The sequence below is a fragment of the Ascaphus truei genome, chromosome 4 (genome assembly GCF_040206685.1).
Source record: "Ascaphus truei isolate aAscTru1 chromosome 4, aAscTru1.hap1, whole genome shotgun sequence".
Taxonomy (NCBI): Eukaryota; Metazoa; Chordata; class Amphibia; order Anura; family Ascaphidae; genus Ascaphus; species Ascaphus truei.
The window spans coordinates 151936813-151959375 of NC_134486.1; positions in this window are offsets into that span (position 1 = coordinate 151936813).

The window sequence follows — 22563 nt, forward strand, 5'->3', positions numbered from 1 at the left end:
TGAAATATTTGGTGATAAAAAAAAAAAGATGTTTTGACATACATACTCAGAGGTTATTCACTACCATGAGGTTCATTCCTCAGCATTTCCCAAGCCAGAAGTGGTGCAACTAAGGGGCAAAACAAATTGCACAATATGTATGAAAGAACACATATTTTCTGCTTTCAAAGGATTTATTTCCTTAACAAATATTTTTTGCCCACAGAAAGGTATCACTTTTGCCTTGATATTTAGGTGGCTATATTTTTCAATTAGACTCCAAAGTGTTTATTCCCTAAAGTGTACTAACCATTATCTATCATAAAGTCCATCTACTGAAATGTCTGTTAATGATTTAAAATGATTAGTTGCACCTATACCCGATGCATCTATAGACTCTGGATTCCATACAAGTTGGCATTAATCGTTTGCAGATGTTGATGTGTGTAGGAGATGTGTGCAGAGGGTAAAACACCAGAGATGATTTTAGGAGAAAATAAATGTAGGCTTGATTAGCCAGCAGCTTTAAACAGAAAACAGCTTCATATCAGTAAACACATTAGAACAGAAAACAACAACCAGGCCTAACCCCATGTATGGGGACTGAATAACATTTCAGCATTCCCTATCTGAGGGCTGGAAGGCTAAGGGTATCATGCAGTTAGCAGCGAAAAAATGCATTCGCCAGTTTAGCAATTAGCCATGTTTTTGGCGAGTTAAACTGTCTGTATGCTGTAAGGGGCGAATCCCTGGCGAATGAATTAGCCACCACCATTTGATGAAATGGCGTGTAACCGGTGGCGGGACGGCTGCCTGGCGAGAAACTGCCGAGAAGCCGTCCCCTGCCGAGTTGTGTTTGCAGCCGAGAGAGATCCACTGCTCTCTCGGCGCAAACATCAGCACAATAAAAATTATTTTTAAAACAACTTTTATTCATAGTGTACATGTGCAGGGGGTCTCCGGAGCTGAAACGCATTGGTTTCAGGTCGGGGGACCCCCTGCTCCCCGAGATACAGCCCCCTTTATGAGGTGCCGGTATCCCTCTGCATTTAAAGGTCCTGATCACGTGACCCCGGCATGTAAACAAAGCAGAGGGATACCGGCACCCCCTAAAGGGGCCTGTATCTCAGGGAGCAGGGGGTCCCCGGACCTAAAACAAAAGCGCTTCAGCTCCGGAGACCCTCTGCACATCTACACTATGAGTAAAACACACATATCAATAAAGACTCGTTCCTTACCTTACAGAGTATCTGCTACGTTAACGAAGCAGCATGAATATTTATTTAATAATACTGTACAGTGAGCAGGGGGTCCCCCGAGCTGAACCGCATCACTTTGTGGACCAGGGACACCCTGCTTCCCGAGTTACAGGCCCCGGTATGTGTGATCGGATGGGCAGTGTAGCCGCCATGTTTATAGCGTCCAATACGCTACGTGCCCGGAACAAACATGGCGTCCACACTGTAACCGATGCCCCAAACCGGGGCCTGTAACTCGGGAAGCAGGGGGTCTCTGAGCCACAAATAAATGCGGTTTAGCTCAGGGGGCCCCCTGCTCCCGCACAATATTATTAAAATACATTAATGCTGCTTCATTACCATAGCGGATAGCCGCTAAGGTAATGAAGGGTTAACGCATAATAGCATGTTTATTGGGGACAAATGCCCCCAATAAACATAGCATCAATACACAACATACAATACAGTAATGGGCAACATTACTATTATCCACAAATGGATAATAGTGCAGTTGTCCATTTAAAATACATACAAGTAATGGTAAGTTAAATAAAGAAATGTATTTAATGTTAATGTGTTTTTTTTTTGCTTTTTTTTGCTTTTTCATGTCTTCATTTTTTTTATGCATATCATTTCTTGCCACTGTATGTATGTATGTATGTATGTCTAGAGAGATATACACATACAGGGTAAGAAATGATAGTGTTAAAGCTTGATTTTCTGTATTGTAAATGATTGTGGCTATGCTGCTATGCATAGATGTGTGTTAAATGTATTTTATTATTAGAGAGATGTAAGTTTTGGGCTTTATGCTGTACTATAGGTTATGGAGAGCCTTGCTATAGTATATTGTAATTGTCCTTTTTTGTATGTTTTGAACTTGTTCTCTGTTACGATAGCTACAGTATAGTTAATTGTGTAATTGGTATGGATGGTATTTTAATTGTTTAGGGATGTAATTCATGTCTGTTAATTCATTGATGGTGACTTTATTTGATGACATAATATACTTCCTGTGATGTCAGGCTATTTGAGTTGGATTACTGTATTGTTAACATTGATTTGCAGCGTGTACTGCACCGACACACTTTATTCGAGCAAATACCCGGTATGTACCTGGCAGATACCTGGAATGCGCCGCTCCTCACCTCTGACAAGCCACGTTGCGTTTGCCTTCCCAGCCTGGGTTCATGCCTGGCTGATGGGCGGCTGATCTGTTAAATGATAATGATTAGGATTTAATAGGCTGCAATGCTTCGCGTGTCTACCAGATGGCATAAATTCATGAATTGTAATGCAGTATATATATATGTACTGTGCAGTATTGCAGCCAGCGGGAATAAAATGCTTCAATCCCTGCCTGGAAAATAACTCAATGCACTCGGGCAGAAAACAGTCACAAACCTCAATACACCCGGGTATACCCGAATTCGTGGGACTAGCCGAGCTCGAATAAAGTGTGTCGCCAGTGTACATGTAGTTTACATGTTATGCTACATGTATACACTGTAAATGCTATGTTTTAAGTGGCATTTGAGGCTTCAGATTGAATGATTACATGAGATTTGTGTAGGAAATTGTTTTTTAATTCATTGAGGATGTTATGCATAAGTGGTGTTGCCATTGCAGGATGGCTTCACCCCTTAATTACCTTTGAGGTCAGTAACCCGAAAAGGTGATTAAGGGGTTCATTGGTATGTGAATGTAATAGAGATGTATTGGCTATTTATTATTTTGGCAACGGACCCCAAGGATGATGCTGGCGTCGGAGCCTTCTTATTGATGAGGTTAGTAGAATTTTCTTTACTTTATTACGGTATTTAATGTGTTTAATAATGGCCAAATAATGTATTATCCCTATGTGGATAATAGTTATTTGGCACATTATTGTACTGTATGTGCTGGGGGAAGGGGGATTTGGCCCCAAGGGTATTTGGTAGGTCTCCCCTGTGGGTAGTGGGTGAGGGTGGTTGGGGGGGTAGTGGGGGAGGGTATGTGGGTGATGGTGGGTTAACCCCTTAATGACTGTAGCAGTTAATAACCGCTATGGTGATTAAGGGGTTAGGGGACATTACATTGGATGTTTTTATTCTTGTGTCTGTTTTGCAGAAGCGAATGGGGCATGGGCATGAGGAAGATGAGGATGGCCTTCATCGTGGCAGCCGCACATGGATGAGTGCTATATGTATTTAATGTCTTTATTGTTGTGTATGTATTTTAAATGGACAACTGCACTATTATCCATTTGTGGATAATAGTCATTGTGCTCATGACTATACTGTATGTTAGGGGGGTATAGGTGTTGTTGGGGTCATATATTTATATAGGCACTGGCTGATACTGAAAACAAGGAGGATTTGTCACATCAACCAGTAGCAAGAGATTACAAAGAGAAGAGGCATGGGCTCGCCACCTTGCGTTGTATGCCAATTGCCCAGGCACGGACTTCGGGGAGAGGAGGGAATCGCAACAGGACACTACTACAGCTTGAAGCCAGACTCATCTACAGTTTGGGCACATTGAGCCCACGGGGTCTAAATGAGGACTTCAGATTAAGCTGTTTCCTGTAATCTCCGCACCTGGCCCATTGAGCTGCCTGCTGATACTAGGATTCATCTTTAACAGCAAAACCAGCGCATACTGCCTTGGGGTGTCAGCCAGTTAGCCACATTTCCTCCATCATGTCAGGCACCTTAGGTCCCTTGCAGTCAAGATCCACCTGTGGCAATGTTTGCTGAAAGCGAGACACACACAATTTATCACTAGTTTCTCCATGTGACAGTGTCTGCATTATGTGTTTATGTTGGTATTTAAGGTGTCGCTCCCTGAAAGGATACATAGTCATCAATGCATTATCACTTCTTACACTACGCATTATGCGTTCTATGGCTGAGTGCTTTCAGCATTTATATACTGTCTTTTTTGTTTGTGCAAATTATTATGCTTTGATGCACGATTTCACTTTTTATGTATGCTGGTGCATTACAGTGTGTCAGATACCTCAGATCCCTTTTAGTCAAGAGCCACCTGTAGCAATGTTTGCTGAGAGTGTGACACAGCATGTATTCTAATTTATTACCAGTTTCTCTATTTGACATTGTCTGCATTATGTATTTTTGTTGGTTTTTTAAGGTGTCGCTTCCTGACATGATGCATAGAGTCACCATTGCATTATCATTTCTTACACTATGCATTAGGCGTTATATGGCTGAGTGCTTTCAGCATTTATATATTGTCCTAGATTCCAGTCAGCCACGTCATCCACACGTGTGTATATATGTTTTAATCCCTCACATTTTTTTGCACATTTACGGTGAGCACATCAGATGTTTCACATGTTTCGCTTAACTTGCAGTTACAATGTGTATTTTGCACGTCCCTGAAATAGTTAATCTATCCAGGTATCAGCTCCAGATCAGTTTAGCCCATGCGCACTCTCTCCGGTTTTCCAAGATATCGCTGGGTCTGGCAGACTTATGTAGTCTCTCAGCAGTAACATTATGCAATTCCTGAGCCTTTATGCGCATGCCTAAACACATATCAGGTAAACAAATATAGAGTTAATATATTCAAAATGGATGCTCTTTACCTGCTGATACTGTGGATGCATGTCACATAGGCAGGTGAGGCTAATTAACTGTGATTGGTTTTGTTGAATTGCACTGGGGTTTGGGGTATATATATGTATTGTGCACTGCATTCAATTGCACCACCTTGAGAAAGGTCCCACTGGGGGACCGAAACGTCGGTTTTTGTGTCTTCTATCAAATATAGAACATTTTTGATTTACTTACCTGAGTGCTGTCCCTTGATGTCGTGTTGCAACCGGTATCGTATGGTCTATATATATATATATATATATATATATATATATATATATATATATATTTATTTAGTTAGTGTGGGGCTGGTGTGTGTATTTTTTATTATTGTGGGTAGTGGGGGTGGGTGAACGGGGTATTAGCCCCAACGGTGTTTGTTTAGGGCTTGCGGGTAGGTAGCAGGAGGCCTTAACCCCTTCATGACCGTAGCGGTATTAACCGCTACGGTCGTGAAGGGGTTAAGTGCACCCGCAACCCCCCCGCAAGCCCTAAACAAACAACAAGGGCCAAATACCCCCTTCACCCACCCCCACTACCCACAATAAACCTGGCACGGCTCTTTAACCCCTTCTTTGGTTAAGTGGGCTTTAAATGCATTTTTCCTGCCTCGGATGCATGCCGGGGGGGTCCGGTGCTGATATTAATGGTATCAGCTCCGGAGACCCCCGGCATCAATCCCAGCCAGGAAAAAGGCCTGAATTTTTTCTAAGTGCCGATCCGCCACTCATCCGCTGCCTCTCAGCAGCAACTTGCCATCTTTTTCTTGCGTGGTTGATCCGCCAGCGAAACGGTATTCTAGAGAGGCGAATAGCTCCGCTTAGCTACTCGCCTCTACTAGAATACAGGGTGGCTGAAAAAGTTGGATTTTTAGGCGGAAAGTGCCTTCTCGGCCCGCCACCGGCAGAAAAAAAAAACCGCCAGCAAAACTGGCGTTTTTTTGGAATCTCGCAACTTTCTGGCCCCTTTCTGAATACGGTAGGCTTTTTAGGCAGAAAAGTGGCGAGAAGTGCCTTTCCGACGCTTACTGCATGAGGCCCTAAGCCTCTTACCAACATTTGACACAAGTGCAAAGAGAGGTACTTGTAGGTAGAGTGTTCTCCACGTCAGTCCAGGGTCTGTGGTGGTGTCTGTGCGGTGCTCCCTCTGGCGGGTTCCAGGGACCGGTGTTTCCCTGGGATATCTCTAGCAGCACAGATTCTCTCTGTCTGTGCAGCAGGCTTTTAAGCATGCTTGATGAGCCAGGTGGAGACTGGTCAATTAACTCCTGCTGACATTAACCAGCTCGCTGCTGGACTCATCAGCTAAAGACAGGCTTTATTTTTAAGCCTTTTAGATAGGGGGAAGGCCCTGTCACAATGTGCTTGAGCTTATGAGACCACAAAGGTCTTTATTTTATTCCTAAATATGTTTCAGGTTGGCCAAATAAGATAAATAGTAGGAGATATGTATGACTGGAGCCAAACGTATGGAAAATGAGAATGAATATGGTCCCATTATCCCCACTCGGGGTTGCTCTCTCCAGCTGGATACAGATCACTTCTCATTATCAGACTCTCACTATCATCAGACACTAAGTAAGCCACAATCACTTAGATTGTAAGCTCTTTGGAGCAGGGACTCCTTTTCCTACTATTACTTTTATGTTTGAAGCAGTTTTTCTCATTATGCATATTATATAGTTGCGTCTATTACTACTGTGAACTGATATGTACACGTATGGCGCAATATAAATAAAGATATACATATAGTACAGGCAGTCCTCGTTTTACAACGCTTCGCTTTACAACGAATGGCTTATCCAATGCTATGCAATGCATACCTATGTTTATTTTTACAACACCAAAACGGCTTATCCAACGCTCTTATGACGCTTTGCAAAGCTGTTTGTGTATATAAAATATATTATACTATATTATACTATATAATATATTATATTTTTATATTATATATTATGTTATATTATATATATAATACAGTATATACACTATATAATTTATGTTTATGCTGCATATCTTATTGTCTTTGTAAAATATTTGTGTATTTTAGCATTAAAAATGCCTTCAGGAACGGAACCTTTCATTTAAACAGTGTTCCTATGGGAAAACGTGTTTCGCTTTACAATGTTTCGCTATCAAACGCCATTTTTAGTAACGCATTGTGTCGGATAACCGAGGACTGCTTGTACATGCATAGAGTAAGAATTTTATTGCCAAACAATTGCTAGATACCTTTCTATCAATTATGTTTTATTGACAGAATATGCAATTAAATAAACAGCTATCTTTCTTTTTTTGCTGTGGGAAGTATAACTTTTTTTTGTTACGACTATTTTTCCCCAAGAGGATATTAACTATATAATCCAGCAAAAAATGGTTGTTGTGAGATATTACACACTAATTAAAAGGAGTACAGAGAGATATTTGTTTCCCACAAAGGCTTATTCAAATTGACAATGTGCAGTCTTACAAGATGGCATTGAAACACTGATATTCTCTAGTAGCTTTTTCTTGCCGATGTTATGAGTCATTTTATTTTGCTTTCTTTTCGTCTGATGATATATTTTCTTTAACATGTTGACTCTTATTATGGCAGAAACACTTTTTCTGAATTTAAAGACTTATGTATCAACAAATTGCACATGCAAAGTGCCTCAAAAATGTTTATTTTTGATGCACTACTAGAATTATCAGTGCAATACCAGTGATATTTCCTACTAGCCTATTACAGGCTTACAGAGTGGCTCTACGTGCTGATCGACATTTTATTTTTATTTACTCGTATTGCTCTTTCCATATCTGCATTTAGTTTGAAAGTCTAATGCTTCGTTCAGGATGTATATAAGCGTTTGAAATATCAGGTGTCGGGAGGTTTAAATGATGCTCTCCCCAGAGCCCATTGTTGTCTAAAGGTTACCATAGTAACCTCAGAAGCTAGAGATTCATGTTTTTTTATATAGCGACATTGTTTTATATGTATACACTCAGGTCCAATGGCCTGCACTTCTATCTTGAGACACAGGTGAAAACCTCATTTAGATCTATTCAGCTGTTCTACAGCGCCCCCAGTGATACACAGGATTAATGTGATTTGTATAGTTCATTACCTTCTATGTTCTTAAAAAGGGAGAAAAGCAGCAGACTAATTCAGAAGTACTAGAAAGCTCTTGTCCAAGCAAGGTTGGAAAGAGAAATGTATCTGCGCAAACGCTCTGCAGCGCTCACCATACAGGCTGCCTATAGAGGAATGAAAACTCTTTGGCTTAATCGACAGAATAAAGCAGCCTGCCTTCTCCAAACCATATGGAGAATGCAACGTCAATGAAACAATTATGAACATTTGAAGCAGTGTGTAATCTTACTCTAGCCAAATGTTAGGAAGTGTCTGCAGCAAAGATACTACAAAAAAAATGAAGGCAGCTGCTGGAGTGATTCAATCCAGATATAGGTTCTACATCACAACCAAGCAAGCTGTGCGTTGCCAAAAGTGCACTCGTAATGTCATCTCAATACCACGATCAGTTTTCCACACAAGTCAGGAATAAGAAACTAATCACGACTGAAGCGCAATATCAATAGTCATGCTACTGTGGCCTGTGGCCCAAGTCATAATTCTCACAATGAAAATAGCCGCTAGAGAGGTGCAATATTTGGCTAGATTGAGGCAGAACTGTATCGGTGTTCAGACCTCTACAGGTACAACACTAGGTAACTACCAAACTGAGATGCCACGGGAGTCAATCGGTATGGATAAAAACTCTGCCTAGCTTGAACCACCTGTGAATATGGCTACAGAACCCGATGCAGGTGGTCACCCTAAACTTAGACAGACACCTCTCCAGAGCCATTCCATTTCTAAAGCTTGCCATTGTGTTTTTAATCGTCCGTCCCTAGCTAAGCATCACCTCTCTGCGCCTGCGTGTAATCCTCTTTGGGATGGGAGCTACAGTACATAGCTGATGATTACTGCGCATGCATCTGTAAGTTCACCACTGCTTGCTTGCGAAGTTCAAGAGTGAGTGACCAAAAAAATAAATATTTTTTTTTCTCTTCATTTTTTATTTTTATTTTCTCCACAAGCCTGCCTAAACCATCTTGATATTATGATTCTCAATCTGTGCTGTAGCTTGTGTGATTTTTATGTATTTGGGGGTGTGGGGATCAAATTATTATGATGACCTGAGCATCACCTCTCTGCGCCTGCGTATAATCCTCTTTGGGAAGGGAGCTAGCTGATGATTACTGCGCATTCGCCTATAACTTCACCACTGCTTGCTTGCAAATTTAAAGAGTGACCAAAAAAAAAAAAAAAATTCTCGTCATTTTTATTTTCTCAACATGTGCCTGCCTAAACCATCTTGATATTACGATATTCAATTGGTGCTGTAGCTTTTGTGGTTTTTATGTATTTGGGGGTGTGGGGATCAAATTATTATGATGACCTGACTGTTGAAAATATGTCATGTCTTTGAACTACAGTACAGCTAATCCTTCATGCAGCTTTACCCCCCACCCTCCCCCCCGCAGACACACAGAAGGCTCGCCCAAGGATTTCCACCTCTTATCGACACCTCTCTCAAACCATTCGTTAACTTTCCTATTGTTGGCTTTCCCTTATGTTAATCTGATTATGTAACCAATTATTAAAAAGGTTACCAATTCTTAAAACTGTATGTCTTCATGAAGAATCCCCCCCACACACATTCACAGTGAATTTAAAGTTCAAAGAAATAAAATCTTGATGTAATTAAATATACGACGACAAAAGAAACAGCGCAAAAAACCTCATAGTGTAGTTAGTATATAAAAAATTATATTGTGATAAAACAGGTGAGAATTGCTCATACATCAGTTTAAAATTATACTAGCAGTACATGTATATGGACATGTTACCAATCAGCAACAGATGGTGGGTAACGGTCACCAGATGGAGTCTCTTCTCCTCTCACGTCTCCCTTGGATACTCTCTGCACAGCTCAGACCGCCGTGATGTAGGGCAGGGTAGGACTGTAAAGCTACTGGCGCCACTTGATGACGTCATTGTCGCGCGCTCAAAGTGGATGCCGTACATGCAGACAGACGCCTGAAAGCCAGTGAATGAGAGCCTGCTTTCCCGCAACAGCTGCCGTGAGAACGCCGTGGGACAGCCGAATTTCATCGGGTTGCTGTGTCCACGCCGTGGGGCTGCTGCCCGACACCACGGCGGTCTGAGCTGTGCAGAGAGTATCCAAGGGAGACGTGAGAGGAGAAGAGACTCCATCTGGTGACCGTTACCCACCATCTGTTGCTGATTGGTAACATGTCCATATACATGTACTGCTAGTATCATTTTAAACTGATGTACGTGCAATACTCACCTGTTTTATCACAATATAATTTTTTATATACTATACTATGAGGTTTTTTGCGCTGTTTCTTTTGTCGTTGTTCCTTTAGCCTTGGTCTGTGGAGGCAGAACTGTATCGGTGTTCAGACCTCTACAGGTACAACACTAGGTAACTACCAAACTGAGATGCCACGGGAGTCAATCGGTATGGATAAAAACTCTGCCTAGCTTGAACCACCTGTGAATATGGCTACAGAACCCGATGCAGGTGGTCACCCTAAACTTAGAGTAGAAAGGATCGCCCGGTGCAGGGAAAAATACATGACCAAGTGGTCAGAAGAAAGACTGTGCTTGGGAAAAGTCCTCCTGGAGCGACTGAAGAGTGCTGAGCTCAAGCACCTTGTTAAGGAGACATTGCTGACCTGGAGAAAGGGCTCCAATCCCAGCCAGACTAAGGATTCTCTTCCTCCATCCACTCTCATTCGAGCAGCAGAGATATCTCGAGTGAGAGTGGAAGAATGGGCTTTAGCTGTGGCGAGCTTCCCACAAACAAGGGAGGTATGTAGCAGGGACTTATCCCTGTTTAAATAAAGCAGCCTCTGAGCTCTGAGAATCCAGCTGAGAGGTAGTTGATTGCAGCCACTCAATTAACCAGTCTCCACCTGGACTAATAAGAGCTCTGTAAAAAGCCCCATGTGAGACACAGGAGAGAGATTCCTTATCTCACATTTGGGCTGACAGTGTCTGTGAGCAGGCTTCTCTGCTCTCCTGTCTTGAGCACAAAGGCTGTGCTGAAATGAAGACACCCAGACATCCAGAGACCTATATTTCCTGTACACAGAGGACCCAGGAACCTGCCAGAGATGACATGAAGGGCCACCTGCTTAAGGTACTTCCTGAGAATTTAGGGTGATAGGCTGGTAATGGGAATATCCATCCAGTCCTTCAGATAGGGTCTGGGAAAGTAAGGTAGCCCTTACAAAGGGATACGGGTTTGTTATTTTGTTGTTTTTGTATGTTTTGCCTGGATAAAAGGAACAGGTTCAATAAAGCCAAGATATAATTTCACCCAAATCGGTCTCCATTATATGTACCTCTGCACACAACTCTTACATGTCCCTATCTACAACATAATAAACAGGGGGGCCTGGTCTATACTATTACTTTATAAACATTACTTACCTACTCTCCCTGAGACTCCACTCCTAATGTCCTCCTGGAACCTAAAACCTTCTAGAATAGTCCCTCCTCCTTATATACATGTAGCACCCTTGCTAAAATTTTGAAATACCTGCATGTTAGCCCTGGCAGTGTAGGGTGTAATTGTTGCCTTTTAAAGGTCGTCAGATTAACCAGTACTGGCTGGTTGTAGAAAACTGCCAAAAGGGTCATATGATAACGGTGTGATCCTCGTGCAGCAATTATATCCAATGTATTCTGCCCAATAACTGAGGATGGGGTTTTACCCCTACCAAGGTTATAAAAGGGACATACATGTGCTTTTGCCTTCAGATCCAGGAGAGATACCAGGGAGTTAGGCATCCGTATTTTTATTGTCAGCCCTCAACAAATCCAGTCGCACGGTCGCAACAGGCAACTGGATTTTCCTCACTGGTGATCCGTCTTTGCAGCCCAAGCAGCACATGCAATTCTCTTTCAATTTGTCTGCTCTTGCCGGGGTAAAAAAATCACCCTATCTGATTGGTCTGACGTGTGTTGGCGTGCTGTCAGGAATTTTTTGGGTGCGCAGCCAGGCTCTATATGAGCTTGCGCAGTGAAGCCCGTCCTTTTCTTTTCGATCCTGCACGGAGCAAGTAAGTAAGTAGTGCCCCATGCCTCCATTTCCTCCCCTTTACCTCCAATGCCCCCCCTTACCTCAGATGCCTCCCCTTTACCTCCGATGGCCCCCCCCTTACCTCCCATGCTCCCCCTTACCTCCAATGCCCCCCTTACCTCCTAGCAGAGAGCAGGAGGATGCCTGCGGGGAGGAGAGCAGGAGAAGGGCAGAGGCCAGGTCTGGCAGCAGTTGTAGAGGGTGGGGGCAGGGTTACCTGCAGAGGAGCTCCAGCAGTAAGACCCAGAAGTAATTGAGATCTTCCAGTGTCTACCGCCAGGGCACAAGATGGCTCCCTCCCCCCTGCTCCTCAGTGACAGGTAGGGTCCAGAATGAGGAGAGAGAGTGACAGACAAAGAGAATGGTGAGAGAGAGACAGACACACAGAATGGAGAGAGTGACAGACAAAGAATGGGGAAAGAGAGACACAGAATGGAGGTGAGAGACAGTATCAGATGTGCGGAGAGAGAATGGAGGGAATGGGGGGAGGGAGAGGAGGGAGAGAAGGGGAGGGGAAGTGAGGAGAGAGAATGGAGGGAAGTGGGGAGAGAGAATGGAGGGAAAGGGGTGGAGAGAGAATGAAGGAAATTGGGGGGGAGAGAAAGGATTGCGGGAATGGGGGGAGATAGTGTGCATTCATACGTGTAGCGCCCAAATATGTTAATGTGACTCGCGTGTGTCTAACTATTAGAAGAGGGAAGTTATGAGTGATGCTATATATTCAGGCAGGATTCAAACGTCATTTGTGTAAGAGCTTTTTTACTCTGTCATAAAACTGTCAATCTCACAGCCTATTTATGACAGGGGGTGGGGCTTATGTTGTTTCAATGGGAAAAAAAATTATACTTAAGTTTTAGCAAAGATTATGAGAATCAGATTTCAACAGAGGTGTGTTTGGACCAAACATGTGAGTCTCTCTTTTGCGCCGTTGACTTCTCTGAGAGAAAACCTATAACATATGGTAATATATAGGGTTTTCTGGTTTATGTTTAAACCTTTTATTTTGAGAAACTGTTCTGCATTTATTGTAATTGTATGTTCATGTAATTCCCTTTTCCGTCATCTAAGCACTGTATTTTGATATATATTAAAACATTTAATAAGTGATGCTTTGGGCTCTGAATGAACTTTTGCATGCTCTGGAGGGAGTATTTACATATTCGGACACATTTTGCTACAACAGATTTTTGTGTATTAAGTGCATAGTTTTTTTCTATCAAAAACAAAGACCTGAGACCCTGGCAGATTTATTAATTACATATTTTTTGCATCTCTTGGGTGGTGGAAGCGTATAGATATTATTGCAATTGAGTAATTGGTTAATATTAACTCATTGGAGGTACCTTTGCGGAGGAGAAATGCGAGTTGGCTAGAGTAGCCGTGTGTATTAACCCTGGTTGCATATCTGAATCACGTACTCACTTGTGTGCTGTTCATGACAGGTGGTATATGGGGACGGATTTAGGGGAGATATTGTCCATTTTAGGGACCTTTGCCAAGGGGAAAATTGGGACAGCTTGCGAGCTGTGTATTAACCCTTGTCCGTATACAGGCATGTGCTTACAGGTGTGCCATACGTGACAGACTGGATTGCACATTTAAGGGAGATGGGGTCAAACTATCCTTCTGTCTCCACCTGTAATGGTAACATGACTCTGAGGTGTAAGGACAGGTTAATCAAGTCCTGGGTTTCAGGTTTATTTCAAAACAGGAAAGCCAAGGATGCAAATCCAAATAGGCTTTAGGAAGGTGTCCTAATATTAACACTAACTAGAGTAATACAATTATTGAGCACAAGACTGGCTCAAACTATCCTCTCTGTGCTGCGAGTCCTGTACAGTGGCGGCCGCCTTTATCCTAATGCGGCCGTAGCGGCGCAACTCTGATAACCGCGGGCAGATGCAGTATATTTTGTTTTACGGAATATGTTCCGGTATTTTAGCGCTCGTAATATTATCTTATTATTAGCGCTTTCTGCAATACTGCAATACCGTCTAAAAACTGCATGTGCGCGCGCAGTAATTGTAAATTTGCATATTTATACATGCATGTACTGTACAGTGCTGTATGTCTCATTTGAACATTGTTGAAACGCATAGGCGTGTACTGTAACAGTATCACATTTCGGCGTACTGTATATCCCCTCGCTCGACCCCGCACACACACCGGCTAATGTACTGCACTGCAGGGTATTTCAACTTCTTATCTACAGTACACCTCTCCCCCACCATTCCTTTGAATGGATGGCTTTCTGTCTTCAATCACATTCCTGTCATCACATTCCTGCATGTATAACGTGCAGTGCAGTGCAGAGCCTGGTTTGATTTATTCTTCTGTGTTGATTATTAATGCTCATTGTGGGAAAAAAAAGTTCAAGACTGACCAAAAAAAAAATATTTTTTTTTCTCGTCATTTTTTATTTTTATTTTCTCAACATGTGCCTGCCTAAACCATCTTGATATTACGATATTCAATCGGTGCTGTAGCTTGTGTGATTTTTATGTATTTGGGGGTGTGGGGATCAAATTATTATGGTGACCTGACTGTTGAAAATATGTCATGTCTTTGAACTACAGTACAGCTAATCCTTCATGCAGCTGTACCCCCCTCCCCCATGCACACACACAAGGCTCGCTCAAGGATTTGAACCTCTTATCGACAGACACCTCTCCAGAGCCATTCCATTTCTAAAGCTTGCCATTGTGTTTTTAATCGTCCGTCCCTAGCTAAGCATCACCTCTCTGCGCCTGCGTGTAATCCTCTTTGGGATGGGAGCTACAGTACATAGCTGATGATTACTGCGCATGCATCTGTAAGTTCACCACTGCTTGCTTGCGAAGTTCAAGAGTGAGTGACCAAAAAAATAAATATTTTTTTTTCTCTTCATTTTTTATTTTTATTTTCTCCACAAGCCTGCCTAAACCATCTTGATATTATGATTCTCAATCTGTGCTGTAGCTTGTGTGATTTTTATGTATTTGGGGGTGTGGGGATCAAATTATTATGATGACCTGAGCATCACCTCTCTGCGCCTGCGTATAATCCTCTTTGGGAAGGGAGCTAGCTGATGATTACTGCGCATTCGCCTATAACTTCACCACTGCTTGCTTGCAAATTTAAAGAGTGACCAAAAAAAAAAAAAAAAATTCTCGTCATTTTTATTTTCTCAACATGTGCCTGCCTAAACCATCTTGATATTACGATATTCAATTGGTGCTGTAGCTTTTGTGGTTTTTATGTATTTGGGGGTGTGGGGATCAAATTATTATGATGACCTGACTGTTGAAAATATGTCATGTCTTTGAACTACAGTACAGCTAATCCTTCATGCAGCTTTACCCCCCACCCTCCCCCCCGCAGACACACAGAAGGCTCGCCCAAGGATTTCCACCTCTTATCGACACCTCTCTCAAACCATTCGTTAACTTTCCTATTGTTGGCTTTCCCTTATGTTAATCTGATTATGTAACCAATTATTAAAAAGGTTACCAATTCTTAAAACTGTATGTCTTCATGAAGAATCCCCCCCACACACATTCACAGTGAATTTAAAGTTCAAAGAAATAAAATCTTGATGTAATTAAATATACGACGACAAAAGAAACAGCGCAAAAAACCTCATAGTGTAGTTAGTATATAAAAAATTATATTGTGATAAAACAGGTGAGAATTGCTCATACATCAGTTTAAAATTATACTAGCAGTACATGTATATGGACATGTTACCAATCAGCAACAGATGGTGGGTAACGGTCACCAGATGGAGTCTCTTCTCCTCTCACGTCTCCCTTGGATACTCTCTGCACAGCTCAGACCGCCGTGATGTAGGGCAGGGTAGGACTGTAAAGCTACTGGCGCCACTTGATGACGTCATTGTCGCGCGCTCAAAGTGGATGCCGTACATGCAGACAGACGCCTGAAAGCCAGTGAATGAGAGCCTGCTTTCCCGCAACAGCTGCCGTGAGAATGCCGTGGGACAGCCGAATTTCATCGGGTTGCTGTGTCCACGCCGTGGGGCTGCTGCCCGACACCACGGCGGTCTGAGCTGTGCAGAGAGTATCCAAGGGAGACGTGAGAGGAGAAGAGACTCCATCTGGTGACCGTTACCCACCATCTGTTGCTGATTGGTAACATGTCCATATACATGTACTGCTAGTATAATTTTAAACTGATGTACGTGCAATACTCACCTGTTTTATCACAATATAATTTTTTATATACTATACTATGAGGTTTTTTGCGCTGTTTCTTTTGTCGTTGTTCCTTTAGCCTTGGTCTGTGGAGCCATTCCACGAATCCAGCAGCATACCCTCACACTTAAAGTAACAGGTTTATATTTAAATTGTATCACTGAATATTCACTGTTTAAGCACATATTCACAATTATTAGAGCGCCGTTCACCCTTTGTTTGTAATTAAATATGTATTTTATTTTATCAGGAAAGAAAAATACAAATAATCATTGAGAGAGGGGGGGGTTTGTGGGAATCATGACTGTAGATTCACTATTGAAGTATGCAGAAGAGAAATAACAAAATAGTACAGCACAGTTGAAAATAGAGGCCGGTGGATAATCATGATTAATGCACATTGATAATAATAAAAACAAATTTTCCATCTTCATCTTCTTCCTCATTCTGTGTAGATAATTGAGAGAGGGGAGGTTTTGTGTAAATCATGACTGCACTTTAGATACACTTTACTGTACACACAGTTCACACAATGTACACATGATAACCCCCTCCCCCTTTCCATTCTTTTTTCTCTGAAAAGACAATAAAAGAAAAAATTAGTGCAGTAATGTGCATATTATGGCATAGTGTACTGTATAGCTACGCCATATTGGACTACAGTATGCAGATAGTACTGTCAAACTAGTCTATACTGGAACTACTGTATACTGTAACTTCTGTTAAATACTTTGTAATCAGATAGCTAGTGCTGCTCTCTCAGGAAAGAAAAAATGTGTGCCATACTTACCTGTATCATACAGTACTTGGTGTGCCTGTACGTACCATACTACAGTACAGTACCATACCATACTACCTTCCTGATGCTTGCCCATTACGCTCGATCACAATGGGCAACACAGTAGCAATATGGTCAATATATTTATTGCATCGTTCCACGGTGAGTACATCGTTCCAAAAACTCATTATGCCTTGCGCCAACTCATCCTTTTTGGAGGGTTTCATGACTTTTCGGATATGATCCTTCAGCTGATGCCAGACCATTTCGATAGGATTGAAGTCTGGCGATCTGTCATTGGAGGGGGAAAAAAAGGACAATTAGTTAAAGAGATACACAGTAAAAACAGTGGGAAAAAATGAGACACGGTTACCGCACTTACTCTGCTGGCGTCTTCACCCAGTTGATAACGCACTCAAGAATATGCGCTGTTGACGCGGTGTGCTTCGGATCGTTGTCCTGGTAGAAATGGTGACCATCTGGGAACTCGCGTGTGATGTATTCCACAATCTCAGGCACAATTTGCTCTTGGAAAAAAGCTTTATTCTTGATTCCTATAACAACAAAAGAAAAGTGCTCAAAAAACTACACACTAGTACAGTACAGTGCATAAGGCAAAAGCATGTGACTTATTTTACCTTCAAAGATGACAATGCATCCTGGTCCACGCCTAGAGATGGCACCCCACACATGCATCTTCACTGGGTGTTTTGGACGCGGCTCCATAGATATGCGACCTTTTTTGTGGAATGCAAAGATGGCAAATCTCTCCACCGATACAGTAGACTCGTCAGTGAAGATGCAATCCTGGAAAGTTTCTCCACTGTCGATCCATGCCTGGGCCTGGACCACTCTCTTGATCTTGTTAACGTCCCTTATCATAGGGTATGCTCTGTAATGACAAGGGATAATTTTATAGGTACAGTACAGTTTCTTAAACAACACTTTAACCTCCTGTACTGTCCAGTACTAACCTCACACGTCAATATTTCCATCCAATTCTGCGTCTCATCTTCTTTATGCTGGTCTCGGATACAGTGTGATTGTGATTTTGCAGCAGAGTGTATTTGACCCTTAAGGCACTCTTCTCATCATTCTCTTCACTTATTTTGTCGACCAGAAGAGTTGTCTCCCTACAGTGTAAAGAAAAACAACAACCCTGTAAGTTACAGTGCAGTAGGCCACAAGTACAGCAGGCCACAAGTACAGCACATCATTTACAGTAAACAATAATAGATAGATATAATGTATGATGTAGCCAGGTCCCCTGTCGGTGCGGGGGCGGGCGCGAGTACAGCGCGTCTCCCCGTTGATGTGGCCGGGTTGCCAGGGACGCGAGCGGGCCAGTTGCCGGGGACGCGAGCGGGACGGTTGCCGGGGAAGCGATCGGGCCGTTGCTAGGGCCGTGATCGCGTCGCGAGGGTCCCGGCGGCTCGCGGAGCAGGGCGCCGCCATTGTTAGCACTATTGCGCATGCGCAGGAGCTGTATAGCGTGGCAGGACACAGAGAGGTTGCGCATGCACAGGGAAGAGCAGTCCACCCCCAGGGTGCACAGGGGCAGAGCCACATGACCCCAGTGAGCCAATAGGGCTACAGCATCTCCCTGCAAGGAGATTGATACATTTTCGCGGGCTTGCAGGCCCTTTGGCAGTTGGTGACCGGAGCAGCTAAGGGAAGGAGGTAGGGTGCAGGAGTCAGTGACTCCCTGCACTAGGCCAGCAGTCCCCTAGGCCCCAGATAGCCCTGAGTCACAATAGCTGAGTTTTGTAGGGACAGGCCCAAGGTTAGGGACCCTGCCCCATTAGCTATTTGTTAGTTAAGGACACAGCGGATGCTGCGTTTCCTGCTGAGAGACTTGGGTTCAAGTCTCTGTCACTAAAGAGAGCTGGACTATCTTCAGGGTGGGATTGGCCCTGACGGATCACCACGCGGGAGTATCCAGGATATCGTGTAGGAGCTCGTCTGATCCTTTGCGAAGCCCGTTGCAGGCCCAAGCACTGGAGTGCTCGGCAGGTAATCTGTAACATCAAGTGCACCAACAAATCCTATTACCAGACATAGTGGCTGCGCAGTCACACACACATTTATATGACTTGGTTGTGCGGGACATTGTGTGGGGTTACTGGACACGGGGTGGGATCATTTGGGTAAGTGTTGGCGTCCGCCATGGCACGTGAAGTGTTGGCATCCGCCGTGGTGCGTGGAGTGTTGGCGTCCGCCGTGGCGCAAGAGTGTTAGCATCCTGCGAGACGCAGTAGTTAGTGTCTCCTCTAGGGAGGGACACATGTTGATGTTACAAGCACGTACGTTCTTATGCTCGCAAGTAAAGTCATTGATTGGTTACATACGTTGTGCTGGTTATTTATATGTGTCCTGCGAGGAACCATTCCTGCTCTGCTAGGAACCATCGCAGGTGGAGGCGCTGCACCGAGTACAGGGTTACTCTTAATATAATTGCCCCAGGTTCCCCGTGGCGGAAGCTCAGCCCTCCTGTGAGCCAACAGGTAACGCACCACACCTGGTAACACTGAGTTCCCCGCACCCACACTATATCTGCGATTGGGTGGGGTGGAATATCCGTTACATTTGGAGGCGTTACTGAGATTTCACTGGGGTGCCCTATTTACTTGTATCAAATTGTCCGATTTAAACCGCCATCATGTCCGTGCCGTCAAAGCAGGACGTCCATGCTTGGGCCTTAGCGCATCAAGTATCCCCAAGACGCGCGGTTGCAGTGACGGGAGTAGCAAATGATACGGACTTATCCACAGTGTGCACACAAGTAAGAAATTGCCCGGGGTTAACCACCGCCCGGGTGGTAGACTATAAACTGGATGCTGGAGGCCGGGGGGTTACCTATCTCCTTGTCACCATGCGTAACATATGCTTAGAGACTGTTCCCCAGGTATTAAACCTACCTGAGCCCGCCGCAGAGGACTGCCTCATGATCTAGAAGGTAGAAAAAACAGAATATTCAGCGCTCGTGCTGTATGATGGTGTGGATGATCCCTTTGCAGCATGTACATAAAGCGTCTCCCCAGAAACTCTCAAATCTAGGTGAACCCCCCTTAGAAAGGGGGGAGGGCACCCTGAAATACAAGATAATAAAAAATGCACAAATGCGCACCAGGGATTAGTGGAAGGTAATTTATTAAAAATACACACAAACTCTGAGGGGATCCAACCCCACCTCAGAACAGCTGTGCAGCTGGATGGCTAAGTACTACCCAGGAGACACCTAATGGTGACTAAACCCTAAGCTGCACAGTATACAAATACAGTAAAATTTATATAAAAACACATGAAAGAAAAAAACAAACATGAAAACAACCTATCAACAGATTTGTATAGAAACCGCCATAAGGTTGGGCACTGGCAAGGGGAAACGGACACTCACACTGAGACAGTCAGCAGACTCGCGGTGTCTGCACAGGATCCGGATCTCGGCACCGCGGAGATGGAAAAAAACGCTGCTGTCTCCTGCAGGCTCCGTCTCAGCTTACCAGCATACACGCGCAGGATGACCTGTCGTGACCTCTACGCGTTTCGTACCAAGTACTTCATCAGAGGTCACGACAGGTCATCCTGCGCGTGTATGCTGGTAAGCTGAGACGGAGCCTGCAGGAGACAGCAGCGTTTTTTTCCATCTCTGCGGTGCCGAGATCCGGATCCTGTGCAGACACCGCGAGTCTGCTGACTGTCTCAGTGTGAGTGTCCGTTTCCCCTTGCCAGTGCCCAACCTTATGGCGGTTTCTATACAAATCTGTTGATAGGTTGTTTTCATGTTTGTTTTTTTCTTTCATGTGTTTTTATATAAATTTTACTGTATTTGTATACTGTGCAGCTTAGGGTTTAGTCACCATTAGGTGTCTCCTGGGTAGTACTTAGCCATCCAGCTGCACAGCTGTTCTGAGGTGGGGTTGGATCCCCTCGGAGTTTGTGTGTACTGCACCGACACACTTTATTCGAGCAAATACCCGGTATGTACCTGGCAGATACCTGGAATGCGCCACTCCTAACCTCTGACAAGCCCCGTTGCATTTGCCTTCCCAGCCTGGGTTCATGCCTGGCTGATGGGCGGCTGATCTGTTAAATGATAATGATTAGGATTTAATAGGCTGCAATGCTTCGCGTGTCTACCAGATGGCATAAATTCATGATTTGTAATGCAGTTTATATATATATACTGTGCAGTATTGCATCCAGCGGGAATAAAATGCTTCAATCCCTGCTTGGAAAATAACTCAATGCACTCGGGCAGAAAACAGTCACAAACCTCAATACACCCGGGTATACCCGAATTCGTGGGACTAGCCGAGCTCGAATAAAGTGTGTCGCCAGTGTATTTTTAATAAATTACCTTCCACTAATCCCTGGTGCGCATTTGTACATTTTTTATTATATTGCCTCATGATCTATCCTGACACCCAGGCTTCCGAAGAAGCGTCCACCAGTACTGGACCACACACGAGCCAGCGAGTGACCAGTACGCCTCACAGGGTAGACCCCCCTAAGGTCTCTTTCACCCCGAGCGGGTTAGGAGGTGTCGCCAGCTGGGCGAGGAGCCCACCCACATCACCTACCCCTGATAGACGGCCTGGCGGGCCCCCAACCATGCCTAGCGTAGGAACTGGGACCAGTAGTCAGACCCTTAGTGGAGATCTTTCCGTGAACACGATAGCCTCCCAACTAGTAGAAGCTGTAACCATTTCGGCCCAAGCACAGAATTACCGGAAACTCAAGGCCTTTTCTGGGATTTTGCCGACGCCGGCGGGAGAAGAAGGGATCGAGGCATGGAGGGACCATACGCTTCAAGCAATAGCGAAGTGGTCGTGCTCCGAAGCCAGCGAAAGACAGAGGCTGGTCGAGTGCCTGCGAGGCCCAGCCGCCCGGCTGGTACGGACGCACCGAGACGTGGAAGGAGAAGTTGCTGCACAGGAACTAGTAGAAATGCTAGTTCAGTCCTTTACCCGAAAAGACGACGAGGATGAGCCAATGGCTCAGTTCAAAGCTCTTCGCCAAAAAGAAGGACAGGATTTATCTGCTTTCGTTTGCGATCTACAGCTGTCACTGGGGACCCTCCTGAACAAAAATATAATTTCCGCCGCCGATGCGGACCGATACCGACTCAAACAGCTACTCAAGGGGTCGTTGCCTGATCACAACATAGCTATAATGATGTGGGCCGCACCGATCGCTGTAGTACCCCCTAAATACGTGGACTTAATGGAGTACATCAGAGAACATGAAGTGCAGCGACATTTCCATGAATCCAAAAAGACCAAAGCTTCCATCAAGGGTGACTCCGCAGTTCCCGCTGCCCCAACAGGTAAGAAATCTTCCACCCCGAAGGAGGAAGTGACTCACCAGTCGCCTGCCAGGGAAGGCCGTGCTGCCGAGAGGTCCTCTTCCACGTACAAGGTTCACCCGGAACGTCGCGATGTAGTTTGCTATACCTGCGGGAAGAAGGGCCACTTCTCCAACAATTGTCCGGAAAGGGAAGACCCTCCAGAGGAAAAACCTCCCGATAGAAGAAACCCAGCCCGGTCAATGGTATGCCGAGTACAAACGGCGGAGTCTGATTCCGAACCCCCTCCTAGAACCCCAGAGGGCCCGCCTG